We start from the raw sequence: 25,507 nt of genomic DNA on the forward strand, positions 1-25,507 counted from the left end.
GACTGTTGTTGTTGTTGTGAAGTGCCATTGAGTCAATTCCGACCCATAGCAACTCTGTATAGGGTTTCCAAGGAGCAGCTGCTGAGCTTGAACTGCCAACCTTGCAGTTCAAATAGCTTTGCAGTCTGGCACATTAACCCACAGCACCACCACCACATGCAAATTCTTATATGACATATTCAAGCAAAATCACCTCTTGACTTTGCAGCAAGGGAAGATCCATTAGATTTTAAAGTTTCTAATAAACTTTAAAGGGGTATCATTACTCAATTTAACCATGCTGCAGACTAATGTTTAAAGGCAAGGTGTTGTTAAGTGCTGTTTAGTCGATTCCAACCCATAGTGACCCTGCATAGGGTTTCCAAGGAGTAGCTGGTGAGCTTGAACTGCCAACCTTGCAAGGCCAAAGTGGTGGTGGTGGTTATGTGCCGTGGAGTCAGTTCTGACTCATAGCAATCCTGTACAGGGATTCTGAGGCTGTAAATCATTACGGGAACAGAAAGCCTCATCTTTCTCCTGCAGCGCAGTGGGTAGTTTCGAACTGCTGACCTTGAGGTTCACAGCCCGATTTCTAACCACTACACTACCAGGTAGTAGTCAGTAAATCAATTTTTCATCTTTTCCTTACTTGGCATAATCATGAAACCAGCTTATAGTAAATGTAAGCATTTTCACAACTTAAGTTTCTTTGTTATGTTATGTGCCATCGAGTTGGTTCCGACCCATAGCGACCCTGCATAGGGTTTCCGAGGGTGTAAATCTTTACGGGAGTAGAAAGCCTCATCTTTCTCCCACGGAGCAGCTGGTAGTTTCGAACCACTGACCTTAAGGTTCGCAGCCCGATTCATAACCACTATGCTTAGGGGAAAAAAAAACACAGAGCTTATAAATACTGTCAAATGAAAGACACATTCCTCCATGCTACGAGGCCCAAACATATCCCTTATTTTAGTGGGGAAGGGGGAATCCATTATAAAAATCAGTGGAATTTTTGCCTTGGTGCATTCCTCAAAGCAAGATGGGTCATCAACTGGAGCCAATAGCAAAAATTCAGCCAAGGTTCCTGCTCTTGCCGCGTGTGTTCAAACCGGCACTGTCTCATGCCTCAGCATGATCCTGTATGTGAAGGATCTAGCCTTCATCAAGTTGGACTAAGTGATCAACTTTAAATGGATTATCCAAGACACATCTACCCAGCCAAAACAATGCCAGACCAGCCTGGAGCAGCTAAAGGATCAGAAGATACTTCTTGAAAGAAGACCAGCAAGAAAAACAAAAACAGCAGTCTGATTGGCTACCACAGGAATAAGCAAGTTGTTTGCCAGGAAGCCATCAAGACAAACAATCAAGTCCCTTCAGGATAAACCCCCTTCCAAGACTGAAGTTCAAAGGGTACACATGAGCAGTCACGTAAGTTTGCTGGTGACCACGGTGGTCTACTGGTGAGTCGAAGTGGAGGTAAAGCAGCAATGAAGATGTGGGCTGAGTCCCACCACGTTACATAGACTCCCATTGACCTGGAGTATGGTGAGACCTGGGGACTCCTGAGTCCATGGACAAGGACATAGGCACAGAGGGCTAGAGCTGAGAGTGAAGCGTCCAGCTGATTATGAAGTGAGGGGAGATGCACAAGAACACCCAAACTTGGAGCTAGTACCCATTGGCTGGATGATCAGAACTCAATTAGAGGAAGATTTTATATATATATAAAGTGTAAATCACTACAATCTTATGAACTTGACCTATACTTATGAATGTAGTAGCTTAAAACACCAACCATGAGGGAAGGAATCATCTTAGCAAGGATCATTTCCATTCTCTCTGTACACAGGGTTGATAGGAATGGGCAACTTACACACTGGCTACCTAAAATGGGGGGAGCTGTAAAAGCACAAAATGACTGGCTTACGAGGTTTCAAGAGGGAGTTTAGATTCTGAGTGTTTGGGGGAAGGTAGAATCCCCACTGAGTGGTTTCCATTCGGTCTATAAGGGCCTGGTGAAAGGAGATGGGGATAAGATTCTTATCATTCAATAGTGAATAACTGTTATCTAGACTAATTGTGATTGTCACAACTGTAAAGGTAGAAGTTTTATAGCAAAAAGGGGTGAGTGGGTTGATCTTACAGTCTAAGAACGGAGTGCCCTGGGACTATCAAGGAAAAAAGAGCAGGAGCAGAGTGTGGGACCCTACCCAGAGAAGCAGCAATGCCAGAGATGGAGGCAGAGATGATGAACATGGAGAGATGGAGCAGCTGAGGACTCTAGACTCATAGAGGGTGAGGGGATGTGTGCTGACAGCAGGCTTGTAGAGTATGCCCTTTGGGTGTTTGAATGATTGTATATTCCTAAGTGTTTTGGTGTACATCCAAAAAACAAAACAAAACAAAACAAAAACAGAGGGAATAGAAGCAAATACTGTTGAATGATGATGCATGGAGGGGATTATAATCACTGTAATGAAACAAAATACAATAGGATGAGTGTAAAACTGTTGTTCCCCCATGTAAACTATCACTCAATTCACAATAAAAACTTAAAAAACAAAACAAAACAAAAAAGCAATGCCAACACTGCATACATAAAATAAAATGTTCAATTATGGCTGTTTTAATGTGAATGGAAAAATTAATTGGTTATGAAAATTTAAATATATATACATTATCTTCCTTAAAAAAACCACAACAAAAGACTAGTGGAAAGGAAAAAGCATCTTTGGTCCAGAACTTCTCTCTATTGTGGCTTCTCTAAAACCAGCATTATTACAAAGAGCTCTTCATAGAGTATCCTTAAATAGAAAAATGTTTTAAGACACTGTCTAATAAGCATTTTCATTGTCTGAATTTGTATACATTATTATACTTCATGATCAGAGGGATTTTTAAAAAGATTCATCTTTTAGAAGAGAGGAGAAGTAATCTCTTCTAAAATATTATAGCCAATAACTGAAAATACACTACAGGCGAGAAGTTCTGAAACACCTCAGAGAATTTCCTTACCAAACTTTATTTTCTCGCCCTCAGAACACGCATTTTCTGAAGCAAGTATAGAAATCCATTGCTACTGAATCAATTTAGACTCACAGCAACCCTGAAGCACAGAGTTCAACTGCCCCTTTGGGTTTCTGAGAGTATAAATCTTTACAAAAGCAGGTAATTTTATCTTTCTCAAAGCATCTGGTAGTTTCGAACTGGTGACCTTGCAGTGAGCAGCACACTGAGTAATCCAAAGCCTTAGCTGGAACAATGGTGTGCTTGTCAAGTAGCACACAGACAGAAGTATATGAGTATAGGATAAAGTACAGTGCCTGGCACCAGCTGGGAGCTCAATTAACTTTTGGTGAATTAATAAATGAAAGAATCATACCCGGTATATAACACCTTTACTGTTTTTCAAGCGAAGCTTTGAAAAAGGAGAAGACATACATAGAACAATATGGAACTATAAACTATAAAATATGTCCTAAAGATACTGTACATAGTAACTGTTAGCTTGGCTGACTGACAACATTTAAAAACTTGAAAGCAGTAAGACAGATCATAAAGAATAAACATGAGTATTGTTAGCATGCTGTGTGTCCTATGGTGGAAACTTGCATGTTAATGACATCTCCATATTGGTTAGTCTCCAACTGTTCTACAGAAAAGCAAAATAAATTCTAGAAAAGCAACCCTGTCCCATATTGTAGCTGTTTCAGTGAAGCAGCAGAAGGAAAGTAAATACACTAAGGGAACTCCTGCAGCACTAGAATCTGATCAGGATTTCTTTTTGTTTTTCTCTCCAGACATCCCATCTCTCTGACCCAAAGGGAAATAAAAAAGATGATTATTTTTTAAATCCGGGGAAAAAAGTATAGCACTTTGCAAAGAAATGGGCAGGATTTCTGATGTCCACCTTCATGCTACTGCCCATATTTCAGGTAGATGTTTCTAACGCAAAAATAAATGGTTATCATCAGGGTTGTATGTGAATTAAAAATAAACAGCACACTTATGATCAGCATATCCGAAAAAGTACAAAGGTACATTAGATATACCTAAGTCCAAACTCCCAATTAAGTGTATGCATCTTCTCTAAAAGGGATTCAGCCTCTGTTTAAGCATCTATAATAAAGAAATTGACCATATTCCAAAGAAACTTTTTTTTTTGGGGGGGGGGGGTTAGATTGTTAATTTCCCTAATTAAGCGTTTTATATGCAGTAAGAAATCAATGTTTACTTAAAGTAAACTATAAGTTTTTTTTAGATACTACATACAGTATTTATATAGGGGTTCAAAAATTAGTGGGAAACTTTCATTCTCTTTCAAGTACATTTTTCCACAAACTTTTAAAGCCCCCTTGTATTTACATCATTGATCCTATATACTGGGGTTGTTGTTGTTGTTCTTAAGTGCCGTCGAGTTGGTTCCGACCCATAGCGACCTTAAACAGGGTTTCCGAGGCTGTAAATCTTTACGGGAGCAGAAAGCCTCATCTTTCTCCCACGGAGCAGCTGGTAGTTTCGAACTGCTGATGAGAGAGCTGCCAGAGCTCCTTAAATACAGGGGTAGGGAGCCTTTTTACTGCCAAGGGCCATTTGGATATTTATAACATCACTCACAAAATTACCAACTTAAAAATTAGCCTGCTATAATGTGATGGTTAGAACTGCAGTTGCCTTGGCAGGGCCAAAACCAAAGGATTTCCAGAGCCTTATGTGGCCCGTGGGCCATTCCCAACCCTTGCTCTAGAACAACAACAAAGAAACTCCTTCCTCCATATAATGCTTCTTCAAATTCTTGAAGGCTACTTTCTAAAACAAACACACACAACCCTAATGATCCTGGTTTTGAACCTGCCCAGGGGCAGTTTGTAAGAAGGCCAGCCACAAGATCAGAGCTTTAAAAACTCGAGGGTGTGCACATGTGGTATGTTATCATGAACCATTGGATGTACCTCCAATTTTTAATAAGATTGATGGGGGTTAGTTCGTAGCCTGGGGAATGCTTGTACTTTAAAAAGCGGGAGGAAAGTAGTAGGTTCTCAATTGCAGAATTATGCATCTATTAACACACACAAATCATGAGTAGCTAGCTATGTTAACCCCTCGAGTCACGAAACTGGAGTTCCTGGCTGGTACAAACAGTCACCACACATACTCACTAACCGAAAGGTTGGAAGTTTGAATCCACTCAGAGACACTTAAAAAGAAAGACCAGTTTCTAAAAATCAGTCATTTAAAACTCTATAATCACAGTTCGACTCGAACTCCATGAGTTGGAGCAGACTTGATGGTAACTGGTTAGTCAGACCACTGCTCAGTTAGCACTGAACTTGCAGTTATCTATAATATTCAGGTTTTCTGTCTCTACTCTGCTGTTAATTCTCCAGGGCTCCGAAACCTATCCTATCCTTGTTGTTGTTGTTGTTAAGTGCCATCGAGTCGATCCTACATGTATACAATTTATTTTTTAACCTAATCATAGGATTTTCCATTTAAGTGAATATGAATGATCCTGATTCTGTCACTTAACAGAATGGCATGTCTAGTGGCTTTATATTTCATTATGATAAACATGCCATTGGTGTCTTTAGACACATTATCAGCAAACATGATGAGATTGATTTACTTTCTCAGTGTTGCTAAAGAGAGTTGGGTCTAGGAATGTGGCCTAGGACTTTGCCAAGTATCTCCCTCCCACAGCATGGCTGTAAAATTTCTCAATCTTTAAGATTACACTTAATGGAAAAGAAATTAGTGTTTAAACACTCCCTATATTTCAAGAAATAAGTGAACATGTGAACAAATAGAGAAACTTGTTTCAATTTAGACACAGTGTCAGCTTTCAAAGGCACATGACTGCAGGAAGAAAGCATCAAAAAATGCTAACAACTGCCAATGGCAGTAACTCCAAAATCACATGTGGCAAATGTTTTATCCAATGAGCTCTTCTCTGTGTATCTATTTATATTTTTCAGTCATTCCCCTCCCCCCCCAGAAGGCGGGGATTCCCCTACCTCAAGAAACAACCAAAACAAAAAACATTTTCTATTTTGTGCTTCGATGAATGACACAAAATAGAGACATAGAATGACTTTTTCTGATCATCATGCTATGATTTCTTATAGCATGGGAAGTGGCACAAACAAGATATACATTAAAATCCTAAAAGCATTGGCATCTCCACTGACATCTAAAAATCTGAAAACATCTCAAAGAAAATCTACTAGGAAGTTGATAGTTACTATCGAAATCACCTTCAACGTTTCATATGTTCCAAACAAGGTAATTTTGAGTGAATCAAATTAGAGCAATACATTTTATATCTGTCAACTAAAGGACACTTTTAATGTTGTGTTAAGTGGCATCAAGCTGCTTCCAACTCATATCGACCCAAGGTTTCCAATCTTTAAAGAAGCAGAAAACCTCATCTTTCTCCCATGGAATGCCTGGTGGACTCAAACCGCCAGCCTTGTGTCTCGCGGTCCAGTGTTTATTCTAGAGAGTTACTGTGCTCCCCATTTATAATGTTGTTAACTGTCAAGTCGGTTCTGACTCACGTTGTTGCTGTTAAGTGCTGTCGTGTCAGTTCTAACCCATAGCGACTCTATATAGGCTTTCCGAGGAGCAACTGGTAAGCTTAGACTGTCGACCTTGTGGTTCAAACTGACTTTGCAGTCCAGTGCATTAACCCAGAGCACTACCTTGTAGAGGATTTCGGAGGAACAGCTGGTGTGTTTGAACTGCTTACCTTGTAGGTCAAACCAACCTTGAGGCCCAGTGTTTATACTACAGCACTCCCCATTGAGAATTTGTTGTGGTTGTTAAGTGCCATCGAGTTGGTTCTGACCCATAGTGATCCTGTATAGTTTCCAAGGAGCAGCTGACGAACTTGAACCTTTTTTGACCTTGAGGTTCAAACTGACTTTGTAGTCCAACACATTAACCTTTCCCAGCAGAACAAATAAATGTTTTTTATGTTTCTTCATTGTCTACATTACTACTCAGGATCTAAAGTAACTATTAATCAAAGTATTTGTTTATTTTAAAACATTTGCCAAAGTGTCTTCTTAATCACTGGCACTAGTCTGTATGCAATTGCATTGTTATTGTTACTTGCCTTCAAGTCGGTTCCCACTCATAGCAACCCTCTATAGTGTTTCCAAGGAGGAAATGGTGAATCTGAACCGATGACCTCGCAGTTCAAGCCGACTTTGTGGTCCACTGTATTACCCCACTGCACCACACCAGGGCTCCATCCAAGTGCAGGGACATGCAAAATGGGCTAATCTATACTTATTGGTTCCTGGTTCCATTGCTTTATGTTAGTACTGTCTCATACAAATATCTTTTAAAATTTTAAGGCGCTTTGGCAGTGTCATGGATTAGGAGTTGAGCTGCTAACTGTAAGGTCAGCAGTTCAAATCTACCAGCCGCTCCATAAAAGAAAGATGAAGCTTTCTGCTCCCGTAAAGATATACAGCCTCAGAAACACTACACAAGGTCACTAAGAGTAAGAATGAACTCTACAACACATAACCACCACCATAAGAAGGTTTAAAGAGCAATGGTGGCAATGTGATTAAGTACCTGGATAGTAACCAAAAAGTTGGTGATTCAAACATACCAGTGCTTGGTGGGAGAAAGATGTAGCAGTCTGCTTCCTTAAAGATTACAGCCTTGGAAACTCTATGAGGCCATTCTACTCTTGTTCTATGGGGGTGGGGATGGGGGGGTGGGGACGGAGATGTCTACTGCCTATTATAAGGTTGAGGCCATCCTTAACAATTTCCTTCTCTTTTATTTTCCTCTTACTTTTTGGTGTTCAAGATCCTGCTACATACATGACTTTTTACTTTATTCTTAAATCTCAAATCATTCAAGTTAAAATTAGATCACAGATCAAAGACATTCTTAAAGGTCTCTCTACTCAATTTATTTGGTTTTATTGTATCTCAGAGAGTGCAATGATTTGCCTGTGGCAAAGAAGTAAAGTCAAAACCTTTGTACTCTATGGTTCAGTATGTATCCCTGAAAATAATAAACGCTAAAAAAAGACGCCAGCCCTTGGCTCCCAGCAGGGTATTCTACATTTGGCTACTACATTAAAATGCTAAACAGGCTTAGTCTATATACCTAGTGTTTATTATGATATCTGCTTGTTTTAAAATCTCATCTACAATCCTATATGCAATCAGTCCCCTACTCCATACACACCCAAACCAAAAAATTCCATACCGTAGTCGATTCTGACTCATGTAGCCTCTGTGAGACAGAGGACAACTGCCTCACAGGGTTTGTAAAGTTGCAAATCTTTACAGAAGCAGAAAGCCACACTGCCCACCTTTCAGCTAGTAGTCAAGCACTTTAATCACTGCATTTGAGTTATGGTGTTGGAGAAGAATATTGAAAGTGCCATGGGCTACCAGAAGAACCAATAGATCTGTTTTGGAAGAAGTGCAGCCAGAGTGCTCCTTGGAGGTCAAGATGGCCAAATTCCGTGTCTCATATTTCGGATGTATTGTCAGGAGGGACCAGTCGCTGAAGAAGGATATCATGTTCGGTAAGGTGAAGGGTCAGATAAAAAGAGGAAGACTCCCAACAAGATGGATTGGCCAAGTGGAAGCATCAATAGACTGAAGCGTGGCAACAGTAGTGAGGTTGGCCCAGGATCGGGCAGTGTTTCATTCTGCTGTGCATCAGGTCGCTATGGGTCGGTACCCACTCAATGGCACCTAACAACAACAACTACCAATGCTACTCCATAAATACTCACAGACTCTGAAAGGAAATCCTAGTCATTATAACCTTGGGAAAAAAAGCACAGGTAGTGCAATGATTAATTTAAAGGTTCGAGATTTGACCCCATGCACAGGATTAAGATGTGGCCATGTGCTTCGGTAAAGAGCAGAGCATGGGGAATCCTATGGGGCAGTTGTTCTCCATCCTACAGGGTCAGAATTCACTGACAGCAATAGGTTTTAAATTTATAGTAACCTTGGGAAAATAGTTCATATAACAAGCAAATCTCTTGGCAGGTAAAGAAAGTTGGTGGTTGTTTGTGTTCTCTAGGTGGCTCTATTACTTCAACTTTTGATGTTGCTGTTGTTAAGCATTGTGGAGTCATGTCCACTCATAGTGGCCCTGTATAGGGTTTCCGAGGAGTGGCTCGTGAGTTTGAACTGCCGACATTGTGGTGCAGAATGCTTATCTTACAGTGCTAGAAATTCCTTGGAACTGCCCATTTATTTCTTTGTGTTTCCATTCTATAAATCTTAATTTTATTTACACTAGTTTTAATTAAAAGGAACTCTGGTAGCATAGTGGTTACAAATCTAGCTGCTAATCTCACAGTCAGCAGTTTGAAACTACTAGCTGGTCTGCGGGAGAAAGATGAGGCTTTCTGCTCCTGTAAAGATTTACAGCCTCGGAAACCCTGTACAGGGTCGTTATGAGTTGGAACCGACTCCACGCCACTAACAACAACAGTTTTAATTAAATGATGGATTACCGCATAGGTTTCATTTTAATAAACCACTTTGAAGCTAAGTGGCTTTTTAAAATAATAATTTTTTACTTCCTAATTATGGTGTCTTCAAATTCAGAATTCCTCCTTTGCCTGTCCCCATCTTGCAGCACTCCCCTCCCTACTCCCAATGCAAAGAAATGTCAAAATCACAGAAGGTTGTCATAAAGTTTCAGTCAGACCAAAGGAACCAAGATGAAAGAACATTTAAGAGCTACTAAGTTCTGTGAGTTTTCAAACTCAACATTACTACCATGACAACCAATGAAAAGTTCTTTCAAGTGGACCTTTGGGAAAAGCTCCACAACATTACTCTTTGGGCTCTTTGGAAATAAACTTTTATTTTATTATGACTGTCACTGACGCTTGTAAATTTACTTTGCTTCCCCCAGTCAATCCGCAGTCCCACGCTCCCCACAACTCCCCCCACAACTCATCTAATGGAATCCACCCTCAAACATAAGTACATAACAAGTACAATGAGACATAAGTACAATGAGTCAAGTTTTAGCCTCTAGAATGCGTGGTTAGATTTGCCTCACCACGACCGTAAGTGTCCCAAGAGTGTGCACTACAGACTTGCATACTCACATTTCATTGAAAACCTTCATACTCTATACCTAGATACTCGTGTTTTTCTACAGAAATAAGGGTGTTTTCCTGCTCCATTTAGAGAACACATCCATTTATCACTCCCTTCCCCAAAGATGTTCAGAGTCAATATATGCATTATCTCGATTGTTTTTGCATCTGTCATCAATAATGATTCCTTATATTCAGTAATAGGGTCCATGGCTGGCTAAGGTATAAATGTCAGTATTCTGGAAAGCCAGTGATGCAAGGAAGTATAAAATTAATGGGAATAAAATAATTCTATGACTTAAGTGGACGTTTAAGGGGACTTTCAGGACACATATGCCTAAACTTAAAAATACTAAAGTCTCCCTGTTTCCTAGGGTTAAACCCCACATACAAATGACATACGGATTTCATTTGACAACATCATTTATTGTTTAACGTTACTCCATACTGAACAGAGTAAATGGTTGCAGAGTGTAACCAATAAGTTTGCTTGCTTACTTTTGAAGCACATCTGTGCATGTTATTCATCCTAATAAAGAAAATTTATCACAACTCAACTTAATGTGATTCTTGTTCAAATGATTTCTTCCCCCACTGAACAGCCAGATTTTTAAACCTACATCTCTGCAGAATTCTCTCAATTCCTCTTTAAAATGCAATTCACAGTTTGAGATTATAGAGCCTGCCAGGAGCTGAATGGCTGCATTGGATGGCTGAGAGTCCTTCAATTAGGCAGCAATTTTGCAATTAGTGGAAACTGAGTGCTCCATAACAATTGTTTGAAAACAAGTCAAGACAAGTTAGCAATTACCCTATTAAAGGGACGCATTGGCTTGCATATGGCTAGGCTGGAGCCCTGGGGTGGTGCTGTAGGGTAAACACTGGACTACTAACTGCAAGGTTGGTGGTTCAAACCCAGCAACAGCTCCTTGGAAACCCTATACAAAAACTCTGAGTCAGAATCAACTCAATGGCACTTAGCAACAACAACAACAACATAAGGGGATGCAAATTGAAAATCATGTTTTAGTCATTAACATAAAGTCAATATTATGGACATTTGAAGTGGGAGCGTCTTTCTTCATTTCCCTGTAAAACAGTTTTACAATTGCCTTACAATTCACCCACTTAAAGCATACAATTTAATGACTTTTAGTATATTCACAGATGTGTGCAATAACATCACCACAGTAAAATTTCAAACATTTTTCATTACCCCCAAAAGAAACTATTCTTGTGGCTTTCACTTTAAAAGGTACTCAGAGGAAAGCTACCCTACACTCCCCGTTTTCATTCAGGAAGTCTAAAACTGCTTTTCTCTCTCCTCCAAGACTAACTTCCTAAACTTGGAAATGTTAATGAACGACTTGTATAAAATCTTTCCACTTTGCTTGTTAAGTGCCACCATCAATAACGACCTTACATTCGATTTCCAGGGAACAGTTGGTGAGTTTGAACTACCAACCCTATGGACTGCAGTCCAGTGCTTATCTTAAAATCTATTGAAACCCAAAGCTGCTAGCTGGGTAAGATAAATTCAATACCTAGATGTAGAACTCTGTGTGTGTGTAACAGTGTGTGTTAGGGAGGGTAAGAAGGAGGGAGGGAGGGAGGGAAGGGTGGGGGGAAGGATATTTACAAAAGGCTTTAAAGATGAATGTAAACAAGCTTTTTGCTATACTATTAGGTGGGCGTGTTAAACTTGCTATGTGTGCTAAACTACAAACCAAAGCTATTTATGTTAGAAAGATTATCAATCATTCTCATTTTGACTATTGAAAAGCTGGAGTGCTTAACAATTCCAGGAAGAAGGGAATAGCTTACATTCTAATCGTACCCTTATTAAACAGAAGAGGCAAGGCTTCTGAAACAGGATTTTAGAAATTTGCATGATCCACAGGACTTCCCTACCCCCATTCAAAATGAACCAACAGAATTAAGCAATTAACTCACATAGTAATAATGAATCATTGTGAGAGATCACTGCATTCTAGGAAAGTGAATATTTTCTTGTGGCCTTGGTTTGCAAGTAAAAGTTATAAACATTAAAAAGAACCTTCTAAAAGAGTTTTCCTAAATGCTTTACTTTCTGGATATTCAATTCTGGATCTACTATACATTTTAACATGAAAATGGCTTTAATTATTACTTTAAAATAAACACGGTTTCAAGTAACTAGCTCAGCTTTGAATGGACTATGAAAGGCTTCAAAGGTATGTAAGAAATTACTGTTGTTTTGCTTCCAAAAAAATGTGATGTCTAAGTGTGTCTGCAATGTTCTAAAGCTTCAAAACATGTATGCAAGTCTTGTTTATCTGAAAATTATTTCTACTTAGATCATTTATAAATAGAAAATATTCTGTAATAACTTAAAAGAGTTCTACATACATAATGTTCTGTTGTTATAATACTTATTTATCACATTTTACAAAATAAAGCCAAAGAAAAAAGATGACTTTATGGCCTTGGAATTCCAGTAATGGTAACCAACATGTTTTAAATTCCAGTAAATGTTATGGTTACATTTCAACAAGTGCCTCTTTCCTTTCTCTTACCTCTATGTTAAACCAGGGGTTCTAGTGTGGTGCGGTAGGGTAAACAATGGACTGCTGACCTCCACCAACATGCCTCAGAAACTCTATCCTGGATCACTGTGAGTTGGAACCAACTGAATGACACTTAGCAACATGCTAAACATGGTAAATCTAACAACAAAATATTATGTATTGTTTTAAAGGGTGCCTTTCCCAGCATCCAAACTTTCTAGTATAATTTCCTGCAAAGCATGTAATCTATTGTATGTAACAACTTGAAGCACTATGTTTCATAATCTCAGACACCTCCAGTCTAATAATGATGCTGCTGCATGAAATAAACATTGATTGAGAGTGCCCATGCTTAGCCTAATTAAATCTGTAATTTTTTCTCAAGTAAAAAAAAAATTTTGTTAATAAAAATAAAAGAACAAAAATGGTATTAGACCTTATAACAAACTCATATAAAGTATTTTTAAATATAAACAAAAGGGGAATTTTCCAAGTTGAGCCAGTTTGGGGTCTCCTTTAATAGCATATGTAATTAAATATCAAAGTTCACAATTATAGATTGCTTTGCTTTCAAAGATAAGTGTTGTTGTTAGTGCCATCGAGTCAGCCTAACTAATAAACACCCAGAAATCATGTTTTTCTTTGCTTCTGGCCAAGAACATTCCAGCATTCTTGTCACAAAATCTTCACTGATTGCTGCTAATATTGAGAAGTGAGTGTTAAGACACTTTATTTTGTTTAGTACTGTCCAGTTGGTTCCGATTTGTAGCGACCCTGAGTATAGGGGTTCCCAGAAGCAGCTGCTAAGTTTGAACCACCGACTTTGCGGTGTTTATCTTACAGTGCCACATGAGAACTCCTTTTCAGCGCCGAATCAGAGGAGAGATCCGGCGCATTCAGAGTGGTAAAATACTTGGTGGTGGAGGTTGTGTGCCTTGGAATCTTTCCAACTCATAGTGAACCTATATATGGTTTCCGAGGCTATAAATCTTCAAGGAGCAAAAAGCCTCATCTTTCTCCCTGAAGCTGCTGGTAGATTCAAACTGCGCTGAACAGCCCAACTCATAGCCCACCACGCTACCAGAGCTCCACGGTAAAATACAGGACCACAAAATAAGATTCAGGAGGTGGCTAACCCACTACCAACAGTGGCTTGTCAAACAAAACTCTCCCAACCTGAGGAATACTTTAAGCATTGCAAAAAAAAAAAAAGAGGCGCGAGGAGTCAATATCCATCCAAGCCGTAAGCCTCGGGGAGCAAAACTCAGAAAGTATCATTCAACAAGTTCCTCGTACAGCTCCCAAAGGGATCTCGCAAAAGCCATTCCTTACAACGCTCCCACCCGCAAAGCTGCGCTTTGCAACGTGACCAGCAGGGGGCACCATCTACCTTCCCAAGCGCGGTTCTCCCCGCCCCCTCCTCCTCCTCCACCAAGCCCCCATCCGCGGGTCTTTCCACCGCGCTCCACCCCCAATACACAAATGCTACATCCTTCCACCGCGACTCCTGTTCACCCCGCAGCCGAAGCTTTCTCCTCTTGGTGGTAACTCAAGTGTGCTACTTCCAAATACCTCCTGTCTGGGATAAAGCCCCAAACCCCGTTGTTGTTGTGGGTTCCGGCTCATAGCGACACTGTGCACAACATTACTAAATACTGCCAGGTCCTGCTCATTCTCACATCTTTGCAATGTTTGAGCCCATTGTCAATCCATCTCTTTGAGGGACTTCCTCTTTTTCACTGACACCCTCCCCCCCCGCCCCCCCAGCTATTTCTTTCCCAAGGATTTGGTCTCCTGGACCCTCTTAGTTCCCACCTACTCTCGAAAGGCAAAACTTGTTGCCAAGGATGGTGCCCAAGGGCGGGGCGCGGGTGGAAGGTATGAGGCGAGCTAGGCTAGCCTTGGGAGTCCCGCATCCCCTTTAGGTGCGAGCGGCAGGAGTGCCCCAAGTTTTCAAAGCTACTTTGGCCTTGGACTTTAAGTCCGATTCAGTCTCAACTCCTTGGGAACAGGTGACCGTGTAAAACTGGGCTCCAGTCCCGGGAGGAGAGCTGAGGGCACAGAAGGTCCCCCAAATCCGCGTGGGGACCACTCAGCCGGTAAGAATTTCTATCTCAGCCCGCTACACTCACTTCCGTCGGAGTTCCTGACACCCAGAGCACCAGATCTGGCTCCGGGCTCTTCCAATTCGGGGGAGGGATCGACCCGGCACTCTCGCAGCGCTAGGTCTCTCCTAGGCCTTCTCGTCCCGCTTCAGGACTTCCCGGGGGTCTCTCCTCTCCCAGAGTCTCGCTGCTCCTGATTCGTGGGATGGGAAAAAGGTCTCAGAGCATTTCCTAAACTCTTCTCCCGGAAGGGAAGAAACAAGGAGTTCGGTCCTCTTCCCACAACTTCGGGCTCCACTAGCTAACTTTCACCCGCAGACGGGTGGCTCCCGCGCCAAGCCCCGCGCCCGGCGCCTTCCTACCTCGGGGTCCACACAAAGCTCACGGGTCCCCAGCGGGGACGTCACATCGTTGTCCTGTTTCTGGCCCTTGCGCCCAGCCCTAATCCCCGTCCTGGTGCCGTTCCACGCCAATCCCACAACACCGCTGGCAGCTGTGGTCCAAGTATCTCCTTCAAAGCTTCCCAAAGGGGCGGTAAGGAGCGCGCCGGTCCGGCTCCTCGGCCCCGCCCGGGATCCCGCGGCGCGACCGAGTGCGGGACAGCGAGCGGGCGGCTGCGCCCGGGCGCGGCGGCGGCAGAGACCGGATCTCCTGCCTGAGCCTAGCGCTTGGGTCAGACATTATTTAGCTCTTCGGTAGAGCTTCGATTGGTCAGGCGGCACCGCCCCCCTCTCCCCACCCGGCTCGTCCGCGCTACCGATACCAGTGCGGGGCGGCCGCTTAAAGGGAACGCTGCGCCTTTTCCTCCCTCCCGTCTCAGCCCGGGTATTTCCCCCGCCAGCTAGCTGCGAGCCGCCCTCCCTAATTCTGGTCTCTTCCGGACCCGCAACGTCGCCCTACGAGCCCCGCGTCCGCCCTGGGTGCCTCGGCAGGACGCCAGCGCTGCGACCACAGCTCCCGGAGGCTGAGAAGCCCGAGTCCCTGGGAACCCCGCGTCCCATGCCCTACCACGGCAACTCGAAGGGATCGTGTGCTTATCAGACGCCCCCGAAGGCTTGCTCCCTTCTCTGGCAACCCCTCCCACCATCCCGGCACCCAAGTTCTGCGAGAGATGGTGTGCGTTTCCCGGGCCACACACACCTTCCCGCACCTTCCCTCACGACGGAGCCTAGCAAACGCGAACACACAATGAAATTGCACTCGGCATAGGGGCTGTGGGCTTACTCAGCTGCCTTAAACACGCCGACTTAAACAGAGTTCTCGCACTGACCTCTCTGGAGTTTGCCTAATAGGAATTCAATCAAGATAATAACGGCATTTTTTATTAATGAACGCCCCTAGATAACGTTACACTAAGTTACTTGCTCCAGTCAGGAAGCCGAGGCAATGACAGACCTCACTAAAGCCATACGCTTCTATCAGACCAAACAGCAAAACGGAACGAAAGAAAACCCACCTTTTCAGTTACTACTTGTCAAAGTAAACATCAAGGCAGCTGCTCAGGGGGAGACTTCAGCCCGAAAACTCCCAGTCTTGTTTTTTTTTTTTTTTTTTTTCCCACGCTCCCTTCGTTTAAAAAGAAGGGGAGGGGGAAGTCTTTGGTGCCCTGTATGCACTCCTTCTGTTCCGCAGCAAAGAAGTTAAATTATTGATAGTGGAAATTGCATGGCGGAGGTAATACTCGCACCCCCTGAGCGAGGAGTTCCATTTGATCTCGACAGAGGCAGGGAGATTTCATGCTAGCTCGCCGAGGGGGGGGGGGGGGAGGCAGCGTGAGCAGCCCTTTCTGCTGTGAATGGGAAAGTGGGTGGGAGTCCACGAGAGGGCTCCACGGTGTCTTGACGTGCGCTGTCATATGATACCTCCGCTGCCTCGAAATAGACACTCTAGTGCACGAATTACCAGAATCAAAATTCAGCGCATTTAAAATGATACATCTTTTATTAGAAGAGTTCCGTTCCAGGGCATTGTATGCTTTTGCAGATGTTTTCACTTTCAGCCCTAGCAAACATATACACATAAGCCAATCCTTTTAATAATGAACCTGGGCAGCAACGGTAAATAAAAAACCTTCTGCTTTAATCCGAGTGGGGAAGTAGGGTTGGTTCAGTTCACCAGCTTCCCTTCCCCTCAAGTCCCACCTCCACCCAAGGGTTAGCAGATAGCAAATGGTCTTTCGGATTCTCATTTGGTATTAGCTAAGACCCCAAGAGAGAACTTAAGTGGCTAGGATCCAGAGGACCCTTTTCAATTAATCATTTGACGAGCACTGTCAACTTTCAACAGTGGCGTTCTGCTTTAAAGCTGTATTTTCTTCCTATTAGTTCAAACAATTCGTAGGAGTTACGGCAGGTCTTAAAATTGAGAATGAGAACAATGTTTTAAGTCAGGAGTACTTAACGTGAGGTACTAGGATCTCCCAGAAGCACACAAATCTCTTAGGAGTGTGTTAAAATGCAGGCTCTTCCTCCCGAAATGGGGTGGAGTTAAATCCAGGAACTAGCATCTTAACAAGCACTCACCCCAAGCAATCGGATGCAAACAATCTGAAATAACACTTCGAGAAACCCTTTCTCAATAGGTGCATGAATGAATGTCAGAGCAATTTTCCCATCCCTTCCCCCAATTTTGTGGGTAGTTTTAGGTATGTGTACATTTTTCTGTAATCTCAAAGGGGTGTGACCTAATAATTATTAAAGTTTACTCCTATAAGAATTTCTCTAAACACTCTAACATTCATTTTTGAAAAGAGAAAGCTTTATAAACAGTTTCATTGCTTGGACCCTCTGTGGTTAACAAGAATGTGTTATGAGACTGAATATATAATGTTATTATATACTCGGTTCAATTAAGGGTTTACAGTTAACATTTTAAAGTGTCTAAATAGTAGTGACAAAAATTATCAGTCTCATTTTATAAATAAAGAACCGGAGGCTCAGTGCCTTGATATAGTTTGCTCAAGATCAGACAGCTAAGGGCCAGAGATGAGATGTCAATTCTCACTCAAAATACCCCAGCCACCACCTGAAATAAATGAAGCTATCTGTTTCTTGGAAGTGTTGTGGGATGTGTGATCATTCAGAATGGTTTTGCAAAGTGTTAGATTGAATACTCAAATTATTCAAATGTATTCATATTCTTCACCATGTCACACATTTAGCTTTGTACCTCTGTCAACCCTGACAGAGCCCACAAACAATACAAACTACCCTATAGCCCAGATGGTGGAGTTTATTATAGAATATTTAGTGTAGATAAAATGTGCAAGCTAACAAGAAAGCAATAAAGGGTAGAGAGCAGTAAGCTGGGCTTGGCCACCTCAGAGAACCTCAGTATTGGTTCCCCAGGGAGGTAGGCTAATGCAAAACACTTCCTTTTAATATCTCAATACAATTTAGCAGGTAAGTTTCATAAAGCAAAACAAAAAACAAATGTGCACTATTTATTTTACACAGGACAGGAGAAAACTTGCCCCAACTTTTTTTTTTTTTAATAACTGTATGTTAACTTCAAACTGATGGTTAGCTTGCAACTTTTAAGTTGCTTATAAGTGAGTTATTTCCCCAGGCTTTAAATAGCTCAAGTATAGCTCACTTCTTGCCTGAAATACACCTAACAAATGGATGTCAAGAATCTCAGCTAGCATTCTCAGTGCTACTCAGAGGAAGTTATTGAAACTCATCTACCTGATAAATTCACATTGTCAGGTCAGCATTTCTACTGAAGAAAACAGCGTTCTCATTTCAGAGACTCCCATTGGGTCCATGGCCAACTGTCTTATTTGTACTATCCCTGAACATTATACAAATAAATGTTTGTATCTTTCCTTTCCAGTGTGTGGTGCAGTTTTACTGAAGAAAAGGCAGAGGAGTCAGAAATGGTAGGGATATTTAGAATAAAAGATCAAATGCTAATTCAGAGAAACTTGCTAGTGTATCAGACCTAGCAACATCTCTGCGTATTTCCAAACTTCCTGATTATTGATTATATCATTATACTAAAACAGTAAGAGATCAGACTTAAAATATTTTTGTTCTTTTTGCCTCAAGTACCTTTTATGTTCAAAAACAGTGATGCTAAGATGAACAAAAGTGTGTATAACTTCTTTGCATGGAATTCTGATTAATAAAAAAAAAAAAAAAAACTTACTTCATTTAGGCAGCATACAGAGATCATTTTGAAGAGACCAGACTTAAAATACTTGTCCTTTTTAAGTTAAGTACTTTTTATGTTAAAAAAACAGTGAAGCTAAAATGAGTGAAAGAGTGTACAACTTCTTTACATGGAATTTTGAATAATTAAAAAAAACTTATTTCATTTAAGCAGCGTACAAAGATAATCTTAAAGGTTAAAGATAAAGTATTACATAAAATTATTTTTCTATTGTCATCAAGGGTGATGCTGGGAAAATAGAGTATGTATTTCTAATTCTTCTCAAGTTCTCGTCTTTGACATGATTGATATGTTTCTAGCAACGATTCCATGTTTTTGTAGAGTTTTATGATTCAAACATTTTCTCTGTCATTAAAAGAATAAAAGCTCCACTTTTTGAAAATAAAATGCTTCCCATTTCACTTTTGCAGGGCTTAAAAGTTAATTTTGAATTAATCTAAAAAAAAAAAATCTCTTTTAATGGCCTAAAAACGATCCTAACTCAATGTTCCAGGGGGAAAACATTCAGGAAGAAATGTGAATTGCCATGTATTCTTGTCAGGAAATATAAACTAATCCTCATTACCCAAGTGGGAATAGAGGCAGCAGGCTCAGATTTGACATTGACATATTTTTTTCTATTAATAATTTTAATTGGCTGGAGTTAGTACTACAACCACTGAAAGCATTTTGTTTAATTATGTTTATTTAAGTTTCCTAGTTACTCCTGCCTTCAGTCCTTGCAGAAAAAGAAAAGTTGTCTAAAATCAAATGAATTGACCTCAAAAAGTGCTGAAAACTGGAGTAAGTGATTAGCATAAGGAAGATAATAAGTAACCAAAACTCCCCTGCCGAACAGGGTGTCAAGCGTGTTTTCAAACTCATATTGAATGATGTCAAAGCTCCACCCACAGTACAACTGTGTCACTTCAATCTTTCCAATTATTGAATAAGACTTATCTCAGAAAATCCTTACGGAAGAAATAATTGCCCCCTGAAGTAGATGGAACTTTAATGAGTATATTCCATCTCTGTAAGTCTTGGTGTTGCACTGTAAGACAAGCACTGGAATGCCAACCACAAGGTTGACAGTTCAAACCCACCAGCTGCTCCTTGTAAACCCTACACAGAGTAGCTTTGTGTTGGAAACGACTCAACAGCATAAAATAACAACAACAACATCCCACCTCTGTAAGCTTTTCATAAACCATAAGCATCACTTGATACCATACTTAAATGTGACCACCTTGGTCAACACCTGTTAGAGAGTTTAAGTAAGCAGACATAGTCATTAGTGGCAGACCAAAAAAGGGAACCACAGTAAGAACATGTTTGAAGGGTCAAGAACAAGGAGAGTAGAATAAGAGGGTCAAAAACTGATCACATCTGGGAATAATATTTAGTTGAATCAAGAAAAACAGCACAGAAACTATTCCGAAATATCTGAGACAAAACTAACCCCCAAACATATGAGAATCATCAACTTGTAACCCTCAGAGTTACTAGATTTTGCCTGAGAACATTTAAAAAGTAAGAGTAAAGAATACGTTGGTTTACTCATCAAAATGTTTCTATTAGCATGATCAAAAGGAATATGAGCTTGTGTATTAGAACAAAATTTAGAGTTGACAATAATAGTTGACTGTGGTATTTTTTTGGCTATGTTGGGAGAAGAAACCATCAGAAAAATTAACAAGTTTAAACCAAAGGGTCCCAAGACACTAAATCAGATATAGAAACAGATTACCTTATTTTTGATACCCAACTATTTAGGCTGTGAAATGTTAACAATGAGAGGTTTCCTACTGTGAACTTTTATAATCTAAATGAAAATATGGAGAAAAATAGAAAAACATGCAAAAAGATAATTTATAAAACAATGATTACTGAACGTCCCAAAGTCATATTCAAAAAGAGACACTAAGTAAGAATTCAGAATTTAATCTGGTTTTGCATGACTCTGATTCATGCATCAACATAATATCTGTCTGTTTGATGATGGTCTTTTTGATGAAAAGTCTGAGCAGAATGTGGTACTGCCTGTCTTGTTTTAGTCCTGGAGATTAGATAGTAAAGATAGTTAGAGATAAAATCCTCAATAACAAATGTGTACTAGCAAGAGTTAAACTGTAGATTTGCCTAGTATAAAGAATCATTTGGAAATTTCTGAAACTCTTGACTTTCACGACTCCCGTTTTATTTTACCTTCATTCATAGTTACATTCTTTTGATGAGAACTTACTGAGCATCTACTATGTGTCAGATGTTGCTCTATGGTTTATGATACATGCAGATGAATAAAATACACTTCAGCACTTCAAGTGCTCATAGTCTAGAAAATAAAAGTTGTCTTGTCACTCTTTGGATCCCGTGTGAATTTGTCAGCATAGGAAATTATGTTTTGTTTTATTTGCCTTTGCCATAGTTTGATGTATAGAAAGATAAGGATCAGCGCTCCCTTAGAGGCCAGGGGGTGATAGTGATGAAACAGAAACACATTGCCAATCCTGGAGTGGCACTATTGTCAGTACCCCAGCTATTCCTAATTGGCAGTGCTTTATAGAGGTGGACAAAACTGGGGGTGGAAGGTAAGGAAGAAATGAGAAATAATTCAGGCAAATAATTTTTTTAAATATGATTAGGTAAACTTATGAAAAGATAACTCTAGGAGAGATCTTAAGATATTATCTTCTCCTCCTCACTACTCATAAGCCTGTTATTGCAGACTGGGGACGTAGACTATACATACATCCTTCTTCTGATGATCTTTTTAGGATCCAGTAATGCTAATCCTTGGAAATTCCAGTTTATGACACATTTTTGTTCTTGTTGCAATTTATATCACTTCATTTCATCCAACCTTAATGAAGATGGAGAACAGCTGCCTACAAAACCTCCTCGTGTTGCAAGTCACCACTCAGACTTTTCTCATAGCAAGAGATCAGCTCTCACAACCTTTCTTCATAAACTCCAACTTCCAATCCATTAATCATTTCCCTTGGTCTACTCTGGACCTCCTCCAAAGTCTCCATATTCTTCTGAAAATGTGGAGTCCCAAACTAGACATGTGTGTGAAATTATCCAGAGCTCAGGAAATATAGAAGTCATGAATTATCCCAACACAGCTGTTGAGGAAAACTAAAGAGAAGATTCAGTCAGATTGACAAATCCTTCCATTACAACTTGGAGGTAGAAGTGTTTGCCTAAAAAAAAAAAAAAAAAGTGCCTAATGTCTAAGTTATCTGTATCTTCTATCCTTAACATTCAAATGAAAAAGTTTTCAAAAGAAACAAGTCCTAAATAGGACATTTTATTTTAACATTTTTCCCCCACATCCACAATTTTTAAGAAGTGATTTTTTTTTTTTTCAGACTCCACTTAATATTCTAAGGTGTGGAACTTAAACTGCTTAATTGAGGTAATTGATCTGGGTACTAGATTTTGATGTGATAGAACCATTACATATAAATATTTTGGGCTTTCTAATTCCCTCTAAGGAGCCCTGGTAGCGTAGTGGTTACGAATCAGGCTGCGAACCACAAGGTCAGCAGTTCGAACCTACCAGCTGCTCCGTGGGAGAAAAACGAGGCATTCTGCTTCTGTAAAGATTTACAGCCTCAGAAATGCTGTGCAGGGTCATTATGAGTTGGAACCGACTTCATGGCACATAACAACAACAATAACAATTCTCTCTAGGGACCTGTAGTATAAACACTGTACTGTGAACCTCAAGGTTGGTGGTTCAAGCCTGCCAGTTTCTCAGCGAGTGAAACAGAATGGCATTCTGAAAGCTGTCACAAAAATTTACAACCTCAGTAACCCTATATAGACCTGCTGTGAGTTTTAATTCTCCCTAAGGAGTCCAAGTGGCACAGTGGTTAAGCAATTGGCTGGTAACAGAAAGATTGGCAGTTCAAACCCACCAGCTGCCCAGCAGGAGAAAAAATTGGTCATCTGCTCTGGTAAAGATTACAACCCTAGAAACCCTATGTGGAAACCCTGTGTGGCAGTTCTACTCCCTTAAAGAACTGCTGTAAGTCAGAATCAACTTGATAACACACAACAACAACAACAATTCTCTCTAGTCCAGATGTAGAGCATGTGAGCAGCAGAAATGCCATTCCCACTACTCAAGATGGTCTGCTTAGAACATATCCATGAGTGGCTTCAACATCAATCCAATTGTTCCAAGAAAAAATTAGGTCAGATCTGGAATGAAATCCGCTCTCTAAAAAACAACCAAACAGGAGGAAACATTTACTTCCCCTTCAGAAAGAATATCATTCTGAGTAAATGTCACGGAATTCTGTGACCCGTGAGTATTTGGTGGTGTTGTCGTTGGTAAGTGCTGTCGAGTCGGTTCCGACTCATAGCAACCCGGTACAGGGTTTCCGAGGCTGTAAATCTTTACGGGAGCAGAAAGCCTCCTCTTTCTCCTGCGGAGCAGCTGGTAGTTTCAAACTGCTGACCTTGCGGTTCACAGCCTGATTCGTCGTAAGTAGGTACTTCTGAAACTTAACCAGTCATTGTTGGGCTCCAAGAAGTGATGAGTCTAGATGGACCAAAGAAAGGGTAATGTTGATGTAGGTGGTCGTGGAAATATAATCTTTTATAAAAGTTGAGAAGAGTGAAGTTGGACAAAGGGATGGATGGGAGAGAGCAGAACCATACATTCAAATTTCAATAGCCCTTCATTGAACTTGTGAAAGCAATCTTTTTGTGGTGTGGTGCTGTGAGTTAATGAACCAGACTGCAAAGCCATTTGAACTGCAAGGTTGATGGCTCAAGGTCACCAGCTGCTCTCAGAAACCCTATACAGGGTTGCTATGGGTTGGAACCACCTCAACAGCACTTAACAACAACAACATTATGTATACTCATGGAAACTTCTTTTTTGTTTCTGGGTAGTAGTCATGACTTGGGTGTGGTGTAGGGGATGTAGCAGGGAGGAAGTATAGGGCCAAATATCTAATTTTAGAAATCCGATGCTGATGACATGATACAAATGAAATATATTTCTGTGATGTAAACTCAGACCACAGTTAGCCTTTCTCAAGACAGTCTTCATGCTGAATTAGAAACAAGGAGACTCAACACTTACTACCAAATCCCATGCCTCTCCTAAATGCAGTAGAAATGTTTAGCATTATTTCATAAACATGTTTTTCCTGAAGGCTTCACATTACCTGTTTATATTGAGTACTAAGGAGTCCTGGGGGCACTGTGCTTTAGGTGTTGAGCTGCTAACTGAAGGCTTGGTGGTTCAAACTCACCAGCCACTCCTCAGGAGAAAGATGATCCTACATGAAACCACATATAGGATCAGTGTGAGTCAAAACGGATTCAGTTGTAATGTTTGGTCTAAATAGTAATGACTTGAATTACCATTCCCAAATTATAAATATATTCTTATGGTATTACAGCTGGATTATAGATGTAGACCAGTTTAGAGGTACTTTGCCTGTAAAATTTGCATAGTCTTCCATTTCGTCTGCACACAAAAACTAAATAAAGTGGAGTGAGTAAAAATAAGTTGAATTCCATAAAAGAGAACCATGTTAACCTAATCTATATGATTCCAATTTGTCTAAAAAAATATATTAATTCCAAAGTATTCTTGATTATTTGTTTGACTAATTATTCAAGTTCTTTTTCTAATATTACTTTTAATTAATGTAGTTTTAGAAATCCATATTACTTATGTATATGATGTTCCCTGTATTCCTAAGAAGCACTTATAAAGTATATAATATCTTCTTCATTTAATTAATATTTAGAACACAGCTTCAGAATAGTATTTGATAGTAAGAATTAATCACAAAAGCAAAATTATGAATCCCATATGAAAAACAAAGAAACTATCCTAAGGAATATTTCTTTGGTAAATGATGTATGTTAGAAAGTATAACTTTTAAATGAATAAGCATTTGTGGTGTAGTGAGTTAATTAATGCGCTGGACTACAAAGTCATTTTGAACCACGAGATCAGCCATTCAAGCTCACCAGTAGCTCCTAGGAAATCCTATACAGAGTCAATATGAGTCTGAACCAACATGATGGCACGTAACAACAACAACAACAACAACATGCTTAGTTTAAAACTGTATCTCTCTAGGAGTTGCTTTCCAGGAGAAATATGCATCAGATTTATCAGAAAGTAGGTGTGTGACTTTCTTTCCTAGTTTCTTTGAGCTTAGTCTTTAGAACTGACATTCTGAATTCTGTGTCCATGTAGACACAAAGGACCGGACATCAACTCCTGGCATTCTCCCAAATAAGATGCTATTTCTAGAGAAGCTCCAAGTTTAGAGTGGTGGTTTTAAAGGAAGAACACTGGAGCACAACCGCCCCCCCAAAAAAAGCCAAGCCACTGTCATCAAGTCAATTCCAACTCACAGTGACCCTGTAGGACTGGGTTTCCTAGGTTGTCAATCTTCAATCTTCATGGAAGCAGACTGCTGGGTAGTGGATGGTGGGCTTAAACTGCCTATCTTTTGGTTAGCAACTGAGTGCTTTAACCATTGTGCTATTAGGGAGTTTTAAATTATACAAGCCAATAAATATTTTAGTCCCCAACAGGGAATGTAAGCCTTGTAATTATAATTTGGACTGTGCTT

At 40.4% G+C, this 25,507-nt stretch overlaps 1 protein-coding gene across 4 annotated transcripts in view; it reads right to left on the minus strand.

The window, feature by feature from the left end:
- Window positions 1-25,507, minus strand: part of BDNF (brain-derived neurotrophic factor) — a 71,429-nt gene that overhangs the window by 35,019 nt on the left and 10,903 nt on the right. Inside the window, exon 1 of one of the 4 annotated variants that reach the window (XM_006864853.1) lies at window positions 16,195-16,520. The exons of 2 other annotated variants lie outside the window; for them this stretch is intronic. The gene's annotated coding sequence lies outside the window, so the exon portion shown is untranslated. Of the gene's footprint in view, window positions 1-15,100; window positions 15,188-16,194; window positions 16,521-25,507 lie in introns of those variants that run through there. One more of the 4 variants, XM_006864854.1, reaches the window with a different exon arrangement.

This window comes from Chrysochloris asiatica, unplaced genomic scaffold, assembly GCF_000296735.1.
Source record: "Chrysochloris asiatica unplaced genomic scaffold, ChrAsi1.0 scaffold00072, whole genome shotgun sequence".
NCBI classification, from domain to species: domain Eukaryota; kingdom Metazoa; phylum Chordata; class Mammalia; order Afrosoricida; family Chrysochloridae; genus Chrysochloris; species Chrysochloris asiatica.